The sequence below is a fragment of the Papilio polytes genome, unplaced genomic scaffold (assembly GCF_000836215.1).
Source record: "Papilio polytes unplaced genomic scaffold, Ppol_1.0 DF821400.1, whole genome shotgun sequence".
Classification (NCBI taxonomy): Eukaryota; Metazoa; Arthropoda; class Insecta; order Lepidoptera; family Papilionidae; genus Papilio; species Papilio polytes.
Window position 1 is genome coordinate 2,516,672 of NW_013527804.1, and position 19,959 is coordinate 2,536,630.

At 33.6% G+C, this 19,959-nt stretch overlaps 1 protein-coding gene across 1 annotated transcript in view; it reads left to right on the forward strand.

Moving 5' to 3' along the window:
- The first annotated feature begins 262 nt into the window (after nt 1-262).
- The window catches only part of LOC106108774 (irregular chiasm C-roughest protein-like), a 67,819-nt gene continuing 48,122 nt past the window's right edge, over nt 263-19,959 (forward strand). The window contains exon 1 of the mRNA XM_013290035.1: nt 263-474. The gene's annotated coding sequence lies outside the window, so the exon portion shown is untranslated. The remainder of the gene's footprint in view (nt 475-19,959) is intronic.

Sequence of the window (19,959 nt, forward strand, 5' to 3'; positions counted from 1 at the left end):
CCAGACTATCCTCTACATCTATGCCAAATTTCATCGAAATCCGTTCGGCCGTTTAGGCTACAAACTAACAAACATCCATCCATCCATCTTAACTTTCGCATTTATAGTATTAGTGTATTTAGTAAGATAATCTGGCTTCAACAGATTCTACGAAAAGAGGTTTTATTACGTTCGAATTTTAAACTTTTAAAATTCACGTCTGCAAAACTAACGCCTACTCTATAGCCAAGGGCGGGAAAAGGTTTTCAGCCAGTGTCTGCCCGGGCGTTGCGGTTGACAGACGTTCGTCGCGTTTCCAATTTTAAACGAGACATCGCGTGTTTAATTAGACAAACATAAATAACAAACATTAATTGTGACTTAAAAACATAAAGTTTTTACTGTTTGATATTCTAGGAACTTATATAGTGCTAACTTTTTGTGCTGTAACATATTTAGTGATAACGAAGTTTATTTTGGATTACAATAAAATAGGTAAGTTTAAAAAAAATAGTGAATATTGCCTTTTGAATTGCTTTAACAATACTATATTACAAATATTTTACCCATACATACGTTATTAAAAGAAATATTTTTAAGTTATAATGTAATGCTTAAAACCTTTTTTTATTACTTTTCGTATTTTTTTATTAAACTACATAATATAATGCAGGTTATAAAACATATACTACTATTTATAATGTTTTTTTTCTGTAAAGTAAATAATCTTATGAAGAAAATAAGCGGCTTTTTTATTACTTTTAATGTTGATTATTTTTAATTAAATTCCATTGTAAGATATTTAAGTCCTAAAACATGTAAAATTTATACTCTATGACTTTTGATTACTCTATTATTTTGTGAACTTTTTTTTTGTTTTTTTCCTGACTTCATTCATTATATTTGTTTGAATGAACATTCGTTTCTCTATACGACGCATTATAATTATGTGTTTCTGTTTTAATATTCACATTTCTAAGAACTACTGAATAATAAAAAGGTTTCCTAAGTAGTTAAGCAGTGACACACGAAATGGGAATGACTATTGAAACCAAGGTTATTTAGTTATTGCCCGCGACTTTGCGTGGTTTTAAAATCTTTGTCAGTAGCTCAGTTCTTTAGGACTATGTTTTACTGTCTTAAATGTGGCCGTTTTGCAGATTTTAGTAATAAGCATCTATACATCCATCCATATGTTTGTATTTATAATAGTATGAAGTAAGATTTTGTTGGTTATTTGATTTCTTGTATAATTTTCAAATTTATTTACTGAGAAAATAGTCAAAATGTTGCCAATTTTTAATATTTCATATTACAACATTGGAAAGCAGCTAGTAGTTACACAAATTCTTATTCATAAATCCTTTAGTGTCTTCCGTCATATAAAATGACGAAGACTTAAAGCGGGCGCACACCTTTGACAAAACTATCGCACAACAGTTGTGCGATTTTCAATTGTTTCACAGCCAATTCAACTGTTTAATTGCATTAAAATCGAGTAGTGTGTGCACCTCCATATATGCTTATATAAATCAAAGCGAGACGAAACAGTTGTGCGATAGTTTAGTCAAAGGTGTGCGCTCCTAAGTTATAACTTCACTTCATGACGTATTGGTCTAATTAAGTCGAAAGTATAGTTACAAAAATGTTACTGCCACAGAAGTAAAACTAAGGGATTATAAGAAAACTTAAGGTACTCTGAGTACTGTAAGATAGAACAGTAATTCTTCATTAACTTTCTTGCTTTCACTACACAATTAAACACGTCAAATACAAACCAATTCGTTATAGTTCTCCATTTCTAATAAAAAAGTCTAAAAAAGGTCGAAAAAGGGAAAAAACCTTGTTCAGTAGCGTATCACCTGTTCAAAAGATTCCCAGGAGTGTTGGGATCCAAACCGGTTGACGGTTAAAAAAAATAACGCCCGGAAAAAATATAACAGTGGTGAATGGGTAGGTGTTTCTCGCTTGGCATTAACAAGGTCGGCTTTATCCAGAACTGATTACGCACTTACTGAGGAATTATTTTACAAGCTTTTTTCAGTCGCGACGTCAAGGTCAGAGATAGACATACGCAATTGTAGATGCGTAGTAGTTGAAGTAATTTTTTTTATACATTTCGTAGATTTCTACTTGGGGTTGAGCAATAACACCTTCCCTTGACAATACATTACAAAGGGAAAAGATTGTATCCAATTAACTTAAAAAATTTTGAACGTATTTGAAAAAATCCCACACAAATAGACAGATCTTTTATCAGGCAGCAACCTTGAATGATGTTATTTTATCTACCTGAGAGAAGCCGGGTGTGTTTATTAAAGTAAAAAGCAATTTAATATATAATGAAGCGCCTTTGTTTGACATCAGTATTTCAAGATAATATAAATATAATCTCAATAGATTAAAGTCTTGTCTCTTTCTTTGTCGGTTTATGGCTTCATCTATACTATTATAATAAAGCGTAAACACACACTTCTTTGTTGCCTAAGATGTCAGCCAATACAACATATTTTTGAATAATTCTTTTTTTAATAAAAAGCCCTACACTTACATCACGCTTTAGGCTATATATTTTCACGCCATTAAACTTTTGGGGTAAATATTTTGGATAAAAAGCCTAATGTGCGAAAGAGTCCATAAGTTGCTGCCAACATCAAGGGAGCAAGGTTGTCATCATGTCATATCATTTTGACATTTGCTATTGATAATTTAACAAATGTAAACAATAAAATAAAATTTTCATAATTCAATGCGGATGAAGCCGCACGGGAACAGCTAGTTGTTTTATAAGTGCCTACAGGGATGATTGGCCACCCTTTGCGACCACAATAAGCGTCTAGAAATCTTTATTGATTGTTACTATATTAAAAATTTAAAATGGATCGTCCAACTGGCGGTTGCTGGCATTTTTATGGTCTTTTTAAGATCTGAATAAACTTCCGATTGCCTTTTTATGGACACTTGACCCACAAATTTTAATATACTTTTTGTTTATTATGTCTTCTAGAATACATCTGGCAAGTTTATATCTATACATGTTGTGAAGTAGATAGCTTCGTTTAATTTAAAATTATTAAAGACTAGCTGTTGCCCGCAACTTCGTCCACGCAATATTAAGATAAAAAAGTGAAATTCCTGTCGAAATCGGCCCAGTCGTTTCGGAGATTACCCGGAACAAACGCGGCTTGCAGACAGACTGATAAACAGACAGACAATTTTTTTAAATGTGATTTTCGTTATTAGCAACGCAAATACATCATCTTCCCGAAATCTGAAATTTTTCTTTTGATATCACAAAGAGACACTCCAATTTTATTATATGTATAGATAAAGCGGAGATGTATCGCTAGTCTTACTATCTTATGAATATTATAAATGCGAAGGTTTGGTGGTTAGATGTTTGTTGAGTTTTTAACTAAACCGCTGAACGGATCTTGATGAAATTTGACATAGATGTAGAGGATAGTCTAGAATATCATATGGGCTACTTGCTTTTTATATTTCACGCGGACGGTGTCACGGGCCGAAGCTAGTGTTTTATATTTCTTTTAATCAAAATATAAACTAGCCCAAAAATTACCTATCTTCATTGTATGATTAGATTTCTGGTAGTAATAAATGTTATTTCGTTGTTTTATTAAGAACAGTATTTTATAAGAATGCTATTTGAAATTATGTCATGAACATTTATAAAAGAGTAAACGCAAAATGTACAATATCCTTGTAGCGCCCTCTAGTTTCTAGTCAGGCAACTGTTAAGTCACAAAGGAAACGATTTTGCTAGCCGTGGGCTCAAATCTTTTGCCAATAAAATTCGGTTGACAAAGACAATAAAAACTCTGTGCTTTGTTACATAATGCATTTGTTACTTTTGCTTAAGGCTATACAAGTTATCTGTCCCGGTGGGCTTTATCAAAACTTAATAATGTAATTCGCTAGCTTCTTTTATGTACATTTTATATATTTACTGACAGAACTGATAGTAGCGAAACAATCGACAATCGCACAACAGTTTGCAATATTTTATTCAAAAGTGTTCTTGTATATCTGATTGTCGTTTGTTCCTTACTCTTCGTGATGATGTTATTTATACAACGGCTACTGTTTGCCTAGTCCGTTTCTCTATAATCAAAGGTAACCAATAAATACCACATGAATGCTCGAACTTGTATCGAAGTCAACTCGACAGAGATATTATCTATTTAAATCAAGTCCAATCTTAGTTGCTCTATAAAAAAGAAGGTAGTCTGAGAAAAAAAGTATGGGAATCAACCATCTACTGTTGTTATTTATTTATTAAGCTACAAAGTCGAATTTAATGTTATTAGATTTCCTGGAACGATTTGTTTTATAATAGATCTTCTGCTCGCTAGTTCGTCCACGTGCAATTTTAAAATATAGCCTTTGTGCAGAGTAGATATAACGTAACTTTCTAATGGCGAAAGAATTTTTGAAAGACCAGTAATTTTTGAGTTATTTTAATACAAATCTTTTCCTCTTTATAACAAAAGTATAGAAGACCAGCTTTTGTTCACGCAGATAAAAAACTCTTAACAAGTAGGGTATGTGTTCTTCCAGACTATTTTTTAAATCTATGCCAATTTTTTATATATCCGTTGAGTCGTTCTGGAGTTCCCTCTTAGCATCCATCCAACCATACAAACTTTCCCATCTTATCTATCTATGCTTACTTCTCACTTCTTACTTCTTACTTCGTACTTCTTACTTCTTACTTCTTACTAATGTTATAAATGCGAAAGTTTAGATGGATAGATGGATGGATGGATGGATGTTTGTTAGAGTTTGTAGCCTAAACGGCTAAACGGATGTTGATGAAATTTGGCATAGAAGTAGACGATAGTCTAGAAGAACACATAGGCGGACGGAGTGGCGGGTGAAAGCTAGTTTATATTATTAGTAGGAAGAAGATATGTCAATTCTATTGAAATTTAAACTCTACATAAATATATTGACATCTGTTCATATGAAACTTTCATCGTTCACCTTTGTTCTTTGAGACGGGATTTTCTCTGCAACTAAAATGCGTTTTTGAATTTCAAAAAGGACGACTTTTAAATGTTCGGCGTTATGCTTTATGTTTTTAACAAAGAATCTTTTGCTAAGAATGGAATTTTTCAAAGAACTTTTAACAAGAATTTAGTTTCATATTTCTGTCGTTGGTTTGAGTATGAATAGCATAGTTTTAAAACCTTTGAGTTGTTGAAATATTTTTGAAGAAAATATTGTTGGTGCATATTTTAGAAAAAAAAGAAATTGTCACATGATTTTAGGTTGTGTATAGTATTAAAAAAACAACAGTAAAATAATAAAGCGTTGTTCATAATGGGAATCCAATTTTTTGTGTCTGTTTGTACCCAAATCTGTGTTTGTTTCGGGTAAACTCCGAAACAGATGAACCGATTTTGACGGGACTTTTACTGGTGGTAGCTGATTTTTGCAGGAATGGTATAGGCTTTTTATCCTGCGCAGACAAAGTCATGGGCGACCGCTTTTATGAGATATATCTAAACATTCCGTTATATATTAACGTTATAATCATAGAAATATCTACTTCGGAATCATCAAGTTTTGTTCATGTGTGTCTCACTCGTAATTCATTACAATACTATCTATTGCCTGTGACTCCGTCTGGACAGAATTTGAGAAAAGTAAGTAACGTATGCATTCTTCCAGACTATGTTCTCCATATGTAGCAAGTTCATCGAGATTTTATAATGGGTTCTGCAGTTACTTATTAACAAACATTTATCAAGTTCTAGTCCAATAAAAAAGTAATAAAAATATAGCCTATGTCACTCACTAATAGCCTAGCTTTTTAACGGTGAAAGAATTTTTGAAATCGGACTTATAGTTTTTGAGTTATTTCAATACATACAAAAATACAAATCATTCCTTTTCATAACATTAGTATATGTAATTGCTATCCCTTTTACTCTCTTAAAAAATAACAGAGACAGCTATAGATATAGATAAAATGCACGATAACTGTTATATAATTCTTACCTCTTTCTTACAAGGAAAGACTCGTACGGAGCATATGTGTGACAATTTTGTGTTATCTAGTTGGAGCACGTAGTAATCACAGCTTTCGTAAGCAGAATGTGAATGAAGGTACAGACACAAAGCAGAGTAAAACAGTATTAGGAGTGTAATTACGGTAGAGATGGTTAAGGTTAGGATTTTAGATTTAACTGTTTAGTTTTAAATATTTTTTTAACTTGTTAACTTGACATTTACTAAGTTAAAATTTTGTTTAACCTGACACTAAATCACTAGGCAATGTTAAATTAAGCTAACTACATAGAGCGTCGGTGGCTCAGTGGTTTAAAAACTTGACTTGTAATCTACAGGTTTTGGGTTCGAATCCCGCCGTACCAATGTGATTTTAGATTTTTCGAATTTCCATATGTATATAATTTACCCGACGTTCTTACGGTGTAGGAAAACATCGTGATGCAACCTGCACATATCGGCGAGGAAATTCAAAGATATGCGTAAAGTCTATCAACCCGCAACTGGGTCAACATTGTCACCCCTTATTAGGGTAGGCTCCGAGCCCCTCGGTGGGGACATGTAGTGAGCTGGTGATGATGACCTACATAGAAACTTCAGCAATCTAGCATAGGTAATCTTAATTTTATAAATGCGAAAGTTTAGATGGAAGAATGAATGGATGTTTGGTAGAGTTTGTAGCCTAAACGGCTGATAGTATCTCGATGAAATTTGGTATATATGTAGTGGACAGTCTGGAAAAACACATAGGCTACTTACTTTTGTTTTATTACACGCGGACGGAAATGTAGGGTTAAGCTAGTGATAAAATAAATGGAAACTTTAGAAAGCATTTAAGTCCTCCAAGAAGTCATCATCTTCACCAGCTTACTATACGTCCGCACTCAGGGGCTTATCCTAAATTAGGGGTAAAGCATATTCCACCATGCTGGCCGACTGCGGATTGACTTCACACATATCTTTAAATTTCTTCGCCGATATGTGGATCACGACGAAGAAAATTCCTTCAAGAAGCGAGCTTATTTTTCAGAAAGCCGTCAACGCAACGTCATTTCCTTTGATGTTGCCATCAACGGGCGTCGATGAGCACTTTAGTGTTCCTGCAACTCACTCCCTTCTCTTTTATAAAAAAAAATCATACAGATGTTATTGGTAACGCATCCAGCCAGTAATGTAATATCCCTTTGACTGTCACCTCGGGGACTTGTGAATCGGAATCCAATATACCGCACACGATTTAATATTTCGCTATACTCGCTTGAATCAGTTGCATTGGAATTTGATATGGCCCACTACATTGTGCACCTGTATTTTGTGCAGCGTGTAGATTGATACGGCACGTATTCAAATATCAAAACATTATGCTAATAATAGTTATCTAACTAATGTTATAAATTCGAAAGTTTGGATGAATAGATGGACAGATGCTTGTTAGAGTTTGTAGCCTACTGTGATCCCGATCAAATGGTATAGGTGTAGAACATAGTCTGATAGATCACATAGGCTATAAATTTTTTAAAACTACGTAAAACGGAGTCGCCTACGAAAGCTAGTTTAGAATGAACAACATTAAATGTAACGTTGTATGGAAAATCTATACTTGTATGATAAAAAGAAAAGTTTGTTTTTTATATATTGAAATAACTTAAAACCTACTGGACCGATTTCCTAAATTCTTACATCGTTTAATAGCTATCTTATCAGTAATATAGGTTATATTTTTTATTACTATTTAATTTCACACAGACGTAGTCGTGAGCAACAGCTAGTAATTTACAAAGTATTAAATACTGGGTGTATTACGCCACGCCGACTGTCCATTCGCGGAATTAAAAAAACATAACCATATCTTCGTCTATTCTATGTTCTACAACAATGACAAATTGCAGCAAGATCCATTCAGCAGTTTAGTCGAACTCTAACAAACATCCATCTAAACTTTTGCATTTATAACATTAGTAAGATTCCTATGACCATTCCTAACTACGCATTTCCGTATACGACAGTTAACTGAGCCCGCTTTACTGTTACTTAACCACACGAATGTTATACTTCCTGCCGAGACTAGTTAGTACGTTTATTGAACGCATTACTCTTGATAAGTACGTTATTTTTCATGGTCTCCAGTATTAAGTATTAGTAAAGAATAATAGAACTTTTTGGAATTTGGTATTTGTTAAAATCTATACTATTATAATAAAGCGTTAACACACACTTTGTTGCCTAAGATGTCAGCAATTACAGCATATTTTTGAATAATTATTTTTTTAATAAAAAGCCCTACGCTTAAGTCACGCTTTAGGCAATATAATTTCACGTTAAAAAACTTAGGGGGTAAATATTTTGGATAAAAACCTTAATGTGGGAAAGAGACCATAAGTTGCTGCCAACATCAAGGAAGCAAGATTGCCATGGTTTGTCATAATGTCGTGTCACTTTGACATTTGCAATTGATAATTCGACACATGTAAACAACAAAATAAAATTTTCATAACTATATGCGAATGAAGTCGCACGGGACCAGCTAGTCTTTACTAAAACTATATGTAACTTGTACTTGATGTCGTAGTGTAGATTTGTATTTGTAGGTCGTTATTATGCTAGGTTTCTGATGTTTCCATTTATTTTATCGTTACCTGATTCATTATTGAAAGTTTAGGTCAATTGCAAGGGAGTAAAAATCAAGTTACGTTGTTTTTTTAATTCCTTTAATATACTCTGATAGCTGCAGTTGTACTTTCGTTCCGCTACTTTGTCCACTAAATTGTCAAATTAACTATGACATCTTTACATCTTCAGAACATGTATTTAAACCTGTGTGAGAACGTTTTACCAATAATTACATATAATTATAAATAATTATTCCGATAACTCGTTCTTACAGACTAGTCCCTTAACTAGATCTCATCTTGTCCTATTAAATTTTATCTACAGAAATTATGTACCGACAATATCTAATAAATAAATAATTTTTCTCCATAAATACTTTTCGAAAGCACTCAATTGGGATGCAATTATATTAATTAATAAGATACGAATTTGGATGTGATTACACGTGTGACTCGTTTAAGTATTTTGATGTGGAAGCTTTATTATCTTCAACTAATTGGGGTTTTTAATGATTATTTTTACTAGCATTCGCCCGTTCATCGAAATCCGTTCAGCCGTTTAGGCTACAAACTTTAACAAACATCCCTCTAAACTTTCGCATTTATAATAAGTAAGATTTATTAATTTCTAGCTTTTGCCTGCGACTCCGTCTGCGTAAATTAAAAAAAAATTAAGTAGCCTATGTGTTCTTCCAGACTATCCTCTACACCTATACCAAATTTCATCGAAATCCGTTTAGCCGTTTAGGCTACAAACTTTAACAAACATCCATCTATCCTTCTAAACTTCGCATTTATAATAAGTAAGATTTATTAATCTCTAGCTTTTGCCTGCGACTCCGTCCGCGTGGAATTAAAAAAACAAAAGTGAAGTAGCATATGTGTTCTTCAGACCATCCTCTACATCTATACCAAATTTCATCGAAATCCATTCAGCCGTATAGGCTACAAACTAACAAATATCCATCTAAACTTTCGCATTTATAATAAGCAAGATTTATTTAATTATGGTCAAGGCAACATAAAAGTTAATCAACATAAAGAAAAAAAAACTAAAAACTTAACAAACCCCTTTTTTGAAGTCGGTTGCTACGTAAATTTTCATTTAGTTATTTATATAGTTACGAAAGGCAAGAATAACATTTAAAGTCGATTTTAATAATTGGAATCAAGGTAAAAACGTTTATGTTAAATGTTAAACCTTTTGTACAACTGTTTACTAAAATTACATCGTTTTCGCAATGAGTTTAAATGAGATAAAAATTGGCAAAAAATATAATAATTGCTTGAAACAGGAACACCTTTACAAAACGGCCTTTTAAAATATCACTTTGAGTTATGACGTTTAAATATTGCCCGACGGTTAAATAACTAAAGTGTCTTTATTTTTATGTTGACGTTATGTTTTTTAACGATTGTTTCGTTTGAAAACAGCAACATGTAGTTCTTCTTGGAATGAGGATGTCTATCAGTTAATACTGTTTAAGGTTTTTAAGGTAAGGCCCTTTATATTCAATAGTTATCAAATTGCCCTTGTCTCTTTGTGTTGCAGTATGTGCTGCTCCTCTATACATCTCTATCAGTCATATCTGAATTGTTCAACTTTGTAGAATATAAAAGCATCATCATCTTCCTCCTTATCCTACTCCTGTATGGCGCAACAGGTTTCTGTCCTCCACATAACTCTATCATACGTCATCTCAGGAATCTCTCTTTTTGATTATGTCACCTTTTACGCAATCCGTCCATATCTTTCTAGGTCTACCTTTACCGGTGTTCCACATTCATAACTAACGTCCTCCTTGTATGCGATTCATCCCTCCACATAACATGCCTCCATGCTAACCTTTTACTCCTTACCTTCTCTACTGGGGCTACCCTCAAACTTCCACGTTTTTTTTGTTGTAGAATATAAAAGCATTAGTTAATAAAACTAGTATACTATTTTGAACTTATAAAACAACGAAACATAAACACATCGTTTAAAATAAACAAAATTCCAGTTTTACTACTAAAGGAATTCTTGTCTGTTAACGGGCATTGTTAAAAAAGGCGTTTAAACTTCTAAAAAAGGCAATAGCAAGCTTCGAGTTTGTTCTCGTGTGCGATCAAAAAGTTCATAATAACATTGCTGAGTAACATTATGTAAAATTTTTAAGTTAAACGATTTATTAAAAGAAATTCAACTTATGAATATCTTTAATTTCTTAATGTGTTATTCATCTTTTTAAACTTTATTTTGTTGTTTACATTTGTCAAATTCTCAATTGCAAATGTCAAAATTACCGTTACCATAATAATCTTGCTTTCTTAATGTTGGCAGCTTGTAGTTTATGGTCTTTTTCACGCATGATTTTTCCAATTTATTTGCCCTTAAGTTTAAAAATGTAGCCAAAAGCATGTCGTAAATGTAAGGCTTTTTATTAAAAAAGAGTAATTATTTAAAAATATTCTGTAATTGCTGACATCTTAGGCAACAAAGAAGTGTGTGTTTACGCTTTATTATAATAGTATACTCGTAGATAGATGATGTCACATATGAAGGGACCTCCCATGAAATGCTGACTTACCTTCCCGGTATAACATTGGCGATAAGTATCACGTTCCTTATAATTCTACGTCTTAAACCTTCTGTTAGATTCAAAGCCGAAACATTTGTCAAATATATTTCCGTCTCTCTCACTCTTAATAAGAGAAAAAGAGATAGACATACAACGTGACAATTTGCATACATACTCCTACTTGGTTTAAGAGGTTTACTTAGTTGTTCTGTATGCTGTTGTCAATTGTTTTTGGTTACGTTTGAAATTAAAAAAATAATTTTAATATGACAGTTGGTTTTTGCATATTTTAAAGTAACCTAATGTTTGTCAAAGTAAAAAATTATGTCTTCTTGTTATGATCATAACACTATTTGTACAAAATTTGTACTAATATTTGCTTATACTCAGTTTATTCCTAAGTTTAACTTTAAACTGCGTTTATTTGTAAGGCTGTATGCGTTTCAAATTCGATTCCGTGACGTCTATGAGTTAACGGTTTTTAATAGATCGATTAAACAGTTCTTTTTGTTGTTAGTCAATGTCCGTTTGTTCAATAATTGTTTATGGTATTTATTGTGAAATGACCGTAACTTGGCATAACAATTGATTATTGAATGACTGAGGATTATTTTCCAAAGAACAAATTTTTTAATATCATAATTTAAATATATTTAAGTGACTAGTAATTTAAAAATCATATTAAAAAAATGTAAAAAAGATGTTTCTTCTTCCATCTCTTACCAAAATTGCACCTATAATTTACACAAAAACATTAGAGGTCCAACTTTATTGGTCACATGCTTTATAACCGAATTAATAAAAGAATCTGCGTTGCTAGTGTTATGTTTGTAAGTATAGGTCTAACTAAAGTGGTTGATGTTACGAAAGTTTTTTCGTTAAGGTCAACAAACCGGAGTGCGAGCGAGACGCCCTTATCAATTATCGATAGACGCAAGAGCTGCGGTGTTATACATGGTGTTTTTTCTTTAGTATGTTTTCTATTTTATACCATGAAAAAAAAAAAACAATTCATTGTTCTAAAGAGAAAAGTTGTACTAGATGTACTTTGCAGAAAATCTCTAATAATTTTTTAATTTTTAGAACAAAACCGATTTTTATCTAATTTTTAATGATTAATTTAATGAAATGGATTTAAAATTAAATCAAGTCACGGGTAATTGAAAGAATGTTTTTCAAATTCGATTATATTTTTTTATTGTAAAAGAACTTGACACTTTTATTAATAAGCATTATCATAATCATTGAAAAAAACAAACAATATTAATACAAACCTCACTATAACCAACATTAGACTTTCGAAACATCCTGTATAACATTCACGAGATGTGAAACGGTCCATATCCGCGCGACGCACCTGCTCCAACGCACCAATCACCGCCCTCTGTTTATATTGGAACCTATTTTATTTCCACATTACCTTTACTTACCGAGACTACATGGTCATGTTCTCACTTAAATGTGACCAAACTGTAATGTTATATTGATAAAGTTGGCGGAAATTAAAATTATTTTCACTTCTTGATGCCTACAATTTGTGTTGTATATTAGAGAAAGAGCGTCGGTGGCTAAAGGGCATACTAGACTTGTAATCTACAGGTCTTGAGTTCGCATCCCGCCGTATCAATGTGACATTTGAATTTCATATGTACATAATTTACCTGACATTCTTAGGTAGGACATGAACTGTAAATAAATCTTCTTTTTAAATATTATCACAATATATTATTCAAATCGAACAATATATTATATATCACAATACTCGTATATAGTATATTATTCATAGAAAAATCTAAAGAACATGTTTTTTCCTGCCAACTTTATAATTAAAAGGCGCTATTTTTACCTGATTTTTTTGACCGACTTCCCAAAAGAAGGATGTCTTCGTCTTTGTTTTTTTTTTTTAACTAAACTAAAATCAAGAAATTTAAGGCCTGTCCCACCACTGGCTGATAGCTTCAAAACGTCACTGTCAGATAAGGTAACAAAATCCGATATTTCCATCACACATTTTACACGTTGGATTGTTATCAGACAAACATTTCGGTGGGACAGGCGCTTATACTCGTCTACTTAATTCGAAACGCATAGTAAGGCTTTACAAATCACACTTTCTAATTTAACTAACTACTGATTATAATCTCGATCTTTAGTAGATTAGATCAGTTACATTAATCCCTTTAGATCTGTAATTATAGTGTTAATTGCCGCGAGTAATTTAGTAGCGGCAACCTATAGATTGAAATATTTAGCGTGCGTACACCTCTGCCTATTCCACAACTATTTAGTCTCGCTTTGATTCCTACGAGCTTATATGGAGGTGCCTATACTATACGATTTTGAGTTGTGCAAGTAAACAGTTGAATTGGTTGCGAAACAATAGACAATCGCACAACAGTTGTGTGTGCGCCCGCATAAAATACTATCTAAAATGCTGGGCATATTTTAATGAAATTTTGATAGCATGGTCTAAAACTGTTAGTGAAGGTTTTTGTCTAAAAATTATTTTTTCTTACTAATACTAGAATTGCGAAAATGAAAATAGATGGATATTTGTCTGAATTTGCCGTCTATCTATTCAGAGCTGGATGAAATTAGGAATAGATGTAAAGCATAGTCTGGAAGAACACAACTAATTTTAATTTTAACTCCACGCAGACGAAGTCACAGGTTTTAGCTAATACTTCTATAGATATAAAAGTCGTACTATTGATCCCTATGCGTTCTTAAAACATTAAATTTATCAATACGACACAAGTTTGTACCATAAAAATTAAAACAAAAAATATACTTTTTTTTTTTAAATTACGTATGAAGTATTTTAGAGTTTTGTCATTGGCATTGCAATGCAATAGTAAAGTGACCATATCGCACGCACAACAGACGGCCGATGGGACCGCAAAGTCCTGGAATGGCGGCCACGGACAGGTCGAAGCAGCGTGGGTAGGCCTCCCGCAAGATGGACCGCAAGGTTGCGGGAGTATCCTGGATGCGGGAGGCACAGGGTCATCGTGGCGATCGTTGGGGGAGGCCTATGCTCAGTGGGCGTCATATGGCTGACTAGTAGTAGTAATACAGTGACTACTAGTAGTAGTAATAAATATTTATACAAATTAAAGCAATCAGCACACAAAGGTTTAAGGAACTTTGTTATGCAAATCGTTTGATTTAAATTCCATTAAGCTTGCATTTTTTATAAATTCACATGTTCCTTTTATTCTCTTCGGCTTTTCGTAAACACGAAACAGTAGAATGTTTGCATCCTTAATTTTTTAATTCAAATTCTTTCGCCATTAGAAAACTAATGATTGAGTAATATCATACTAATATTATAAATGGGAAAGTTTAGATGGATGGATGTTTGTTAGAGTTTATAGCCTAAACGGCTCAACGGATTTCGATGAAATTTGGTATAGATGTAGAGTATAGCCTTGAAGAACACATACGCATTTTTGTTTTTTTTAATTCCATGCGGACGGAGTCGCGGGCGAAAGCTAGTAGGCGATATTTTACACTATAGCTCGCGAAATGAAAAAAAAAATAGCCTCTACTCACAGATAAGGTAGCTTTTTAATTTTTTGAAATTGGCCTAGTAGTGTTTGAGTTATTTCAATACATACAAAAATACAAATCTTTCGTCTTTATAATATTAGTATAGATACATGACAGGATACGAGAGATATTTTTGTGCTCAGACAAAGCTGGACCGGATCGCTAGTTTGAAATAAGAGAAATCTAAGTAAGCAACCGCAATGAAAGATTTAATAACCAATGCAATAACATTTATAGCTTAACTCAAGTATTATCAAGTAATCTGAGAAGTTAACTTGGTATGCGACTACACTGACCTCTGGCGGAATAACGATAAACTAAGTCATACATGTTAACACTAAGCCTCTAACTTCACTGTTTATACTACCTATATTATATTATATTGGGATTCTGCCTTACAAAGACTTTCGATGGTTATGTAGTCTCTTAGATTTAATATTAAGTGCGTCCGCACAACTAAAATAAAACTATCGCACGACCGTTTAGTCTCGAGTTATTCTTGTAACCCTATATGGTGCCCACACTATTCGATTTATAGTTTTGCAACTAAATAGTTATATGGACAGCGAAACAATCGACAATCGCACAACGGTCGTGCGATAATTAAATGGGTGCGCACTCTCTGTCTTCATATAAACAACTAGCGTTCGCCCGCGACTCCGTTCGCGCGGAATTAAAAAAAAGTGTAAAGTAGCCTATGTGTTTTTCCAGACTATCCTCTACATCTATACCAAATTTCATCGACATCCGTTCAGCTAGTAAGGCTACAAACATCCATCTATCCATCTAAACTTTCGTATTTATATTAAACTAGTTTTCGCCCGCGACTCCGTCCGCGTGTAATTAAAAAAAAAACGGAAGTAGCCTGTGTGTTCTTACTGACTATACTCTACATCTACACCAAATTTTCTTCAAAATCTTTTTTTTTTATAACATAAGGTGGCAAACGAGCAAGCGGCCACCTCAATCCACCAAAATGGCGAAGCGACCGCTGCCCATAGACATCCGCAATTGCAGATGCGTTGCCTACCCTTATCCGACGGAGGAGGAGACGCACATAAAGAGGATATTTCCCCTTCCTATGCATATCCTCCACCGTCAAATCCACTTCCTCTTCCCATCCTCTTCTTGTGAGAAAAGGGCGGTAAAGAGAAAGGGACTAAAATTAGGCCTCCTGCACCACACTCATCAGACGAAACACGAAATTGCTTCCATTTCACGCCTGTCTTCTGTGTGGTCGTGGTATTACACCGGCCGTGCCGGCCTATTCGTGCTAAGGTGTTAAAGCGGGCACTACCACTGAATCTGTTCAGCCGTTCAGCCTACAAACTCTAACAAACATCCATCCATCTAAACTTTCACATTTAGTAACATTAGTATGATAATAAGTGACCGTTTGTATCACAAATTAATGACTAGGTGCAGTTTAGAATTGAAAACTTACCTTGCGTGCTAATGAAATCATCGTCTATCCCACATTTCTGTCGGAAGCCCGATGAATGTCGGTCAGGTAAACAAAAGTCAGCGACATTTGTAAATGGGACACAGTTTAAATAATTTACTGTCTTTAACTAGCTTTTAGACGGATGCGTGAAAGGTGACATCATAAAGGGAGTGATGACTGAGATGACGGAAGACTTAGAGCGGGCGCACAACTTTTGTCCGATTGTCGATTGTTTCGCAGCCAATTCAACTGTTTAGTTGCACAACTAAACTATAAGCTTATAGGAATAAAAGCAAAACTAAACAGTTGTGAGTCAGTGTAGTAAAAGTGCGTGCGCTCTGTGGACAAAAATCTCGCGCTGATCTTAAGGAGTATGATAGAGAGAGAATATGAAGCTTTCGTCTAGTTTTGTCTGTTAATTAGCTTTATTTCCAACTACCTGTTCGCAGAATTAAAAACTTAGTTGCCTAGTTCTAGATTTATTAATCCGTTTTGACGATGTCCACTAACAAAGATCAAAAAATCGCATAAAGTAGAGAAACACCTTTCGAGAAATAGTCGCGACCCTCGGGAATGAGAAAACAATTCGAAGAGAGAGAGGGGGGGGGGAGAGAGAGAGAGTAACCATCCATCCATACACTGCATTTATAATATAAGATTGAAACCGGAATTATACATAGTTGTAAACAAATTTCAGGAGGGATATTATCAAAAAACAGCAACACGACTTGCGACAGGAAATTTTAATTAGAGTGCACGATCTTGATATCCCTTTCAGTAATATTCATGACAAAAGTTTCTGAACACATTTAAGTTCTCCAAGGTAACCTAAGATTGCGGAACGAAGTAAATTAACATAACGCCTCACGTATGAACCGTGGATACTTGACGACGGAATATTAACTTGGGACGTATTCACGCAATTTAATCTCATTTATTTACTGTACTCGTATGTATGTTTTATTGCTTTGTTTTTTGTGTATAACATAGCTTTTTAATTGTGCAAGAATTTTCGAAATCGGTCCAGTACTTTTTGAGTTATTTCAATACAAATCTTTCCTCTATTAGTGTGGATAATAAAAAGAAAAATAATTGTTTTACTTGTACAGTGGTAAGGACAGGAAATCATTTAGGTACACATTTTAACTAGTTTTCGCCTGTGACTGTCCACGTGGAATAAAAAACAAGTTATATTATGCAGCTTATATATCTGCCAGACTATCCTCCTCTACATCTATGCTTAATTTCATCGAGGTTTATCAGCAGTTTAGGCTTCAAACTCTAACAAACTTTCGCATTTATAATATTAGTGTTTTTATTATATTTATTATTTAATGTTTTATGCAAATGTTTTAATTGTGGTCGAATTTATTTGAATTAGTTCATTTACATATTTCATTAGCTGACGATATATTTTATTGCCTATGGGTTTATTTTCCTAAGATAAAAGGAAGTTTTATTTAAAATAAACAAATAACTAGTCCTACAAATAGTTTAAATCAATAAAATATACTTAACACTAGCTTTTGCCGCCGACTCCATCACCGTGGAATTTGAAAAAAAAAACAAAAGTGGGTAGCCTATGTGTCCTTCCAGACTATGATATACATCTATACCGACTTTCATCAAAATCCGTTCAGCCGTTATGACTACAAACTCTAACAAACATCCATCCATCTAAACTTTTGCATTTATGTTAATGTGATACGAATATTAAAATAAAATTAAGTAGTACTCAAATGTCGCTTAAAATATTTATTTACAGTTATTGAGATCAAATCTTGAGACATTTTATTGAGGAAACGGCGCAGACGTTTAAAACATCCTGACACTCATAAATAATGGAATTAATAACAAGATGAACCGCTATCAGGATTCTCATAACATGATATATGATTTCCGGATTTCAAATCGAACATTTAAATAAATTAAATCGCATTCAAAAAAAAAAAAAAAAAACAGTGTACAAAAATATTTCATAAAGCCTGCTTTTTTTGGGATTCAAAGGTACTCTGGTATCTTCATACGATTACTAGGAAATATAAAAACATTTTATACATAGATAAGAAAGATTTACACATTTTATTACATTTATAAAACACTAGTCTTCGCGACCACGTCCGCTTGGAAATAAAAAACAAAAGTAAGTAGCGTGTGGTCTTCCAGATTATGTACTACATCTGTGTTAAATTCGAGATCCGTTCAGCAGCTTAGGCTACAAACAATAACATCCATCCATCTTAGATTTCGCAACATTTTGTATCCATAGACAACTGTGTACGATTGTCTATGTGAATTCTGGCCGCGTGTCGTTTGTCACCTTATAATAAAAAGAGTAAATAATATTATTTCATTATTTTTTAAACACAAGGCATACTTGTTAGTACAATAGATAATCCCTTCAAGCACTGATAGAAATATTGCACGCGAACGGAAGATTTGGATCTATTCCAAGACTAAAAATGGCCAAGACCTTTTGTAAATTAAGAAATTCGATTCCAAAACCTTAATTGCACAAAGTCTATATTCCTTTATCGGTAAAATAAATGCTTGTACAGTGCAAAATGTGACTTAAGTTGATTAAGATAAGGTACATATTTAATTTTAAAATGACACAAGTCTGGGAGAAATGCGAACGTTCAAATAAGATAAAAACATCAGTTAATGTTAGCCGCAGATGTGTTCTAAATTTAAATAAAATTAGCTTTGGTAGCACAACTAATGCTGGGTTTCTGAAGTTTCGATTTATTTTATCATTACCTAATGATTCATTTGTGTTAGGTAGAACTAAATATTAACGGAGTAAAAATCAAGTTACGTTGTTCGGAAACGCATTTTATGAAGTTATCGAACCAAAAAACGCTATCGAATGGTTAAAAGTAGCCGGGAAACCGGCTATAAGAAATATTTAATACATATTAATTGATTTAAGAATCATTATTTAAATTGGCAGTTGTTTTATTTCCCCACCGTCAAAATATACAAATCACTGCTTTGACAAAACTATCGCACAACATTTATGCGATTGCCGATTGTCGATTGTTTCACAGCCACTTCAACTGTTTAGTCGAGGAGTGTGCGCACCCCCATATAAGCTAATAGGAATCAAAGTGCGACTAAACAGTTGTGCTATAGTTTAGTCAAAGGTGTGCGCACTCTAACAAAGATTAACATTTTAAGGAAAACACGAAAAGGTATTGTTGCATATTCGTGAATTTAGATAGAGTGTGATTTTTTTTATAACAAATGGTGGCAAACGAGCAAGCCGCCACCTGAATCTGCCAAAATGGCGAAGCGACTGCTGTCCATAGACATCTGCAATTGCAGATGCGTTGCCTTGTCCGACAGAGGAGGAGATGCACATAAAAAGGATATTTCCCCTTCCTATGTATCTCCTTCTCTGTCAAATCCACTTCTCCGTCCCATCCTCCTTATAAAAAAAGGGTGGTAAAGAGAACGGGACTTAAATTAGGCCTACGAAACACGGAATTGCTTCCATTTCACTCCTGTCTTCTATGTGGTGGTATTACACGGGGCGTGCCGACCCATTCGTGCTAAGATGTTAAAGCGGGCCCTACCACTACCATTTTAATAAATTTCTATATGAATGTATGAATAATGATAAAATAAAACGTGATATTTAACTATGATTAAACGGAAAGGCATTGGCCGTATTAAGCGGATCAATAGATTTAGTGGAACGACCGAATTATGTTAATACGTCTTATATTAAAAATCTCTAACAAACTTCTAACGCTGCTTTGGATTTTATTGCTTCTTA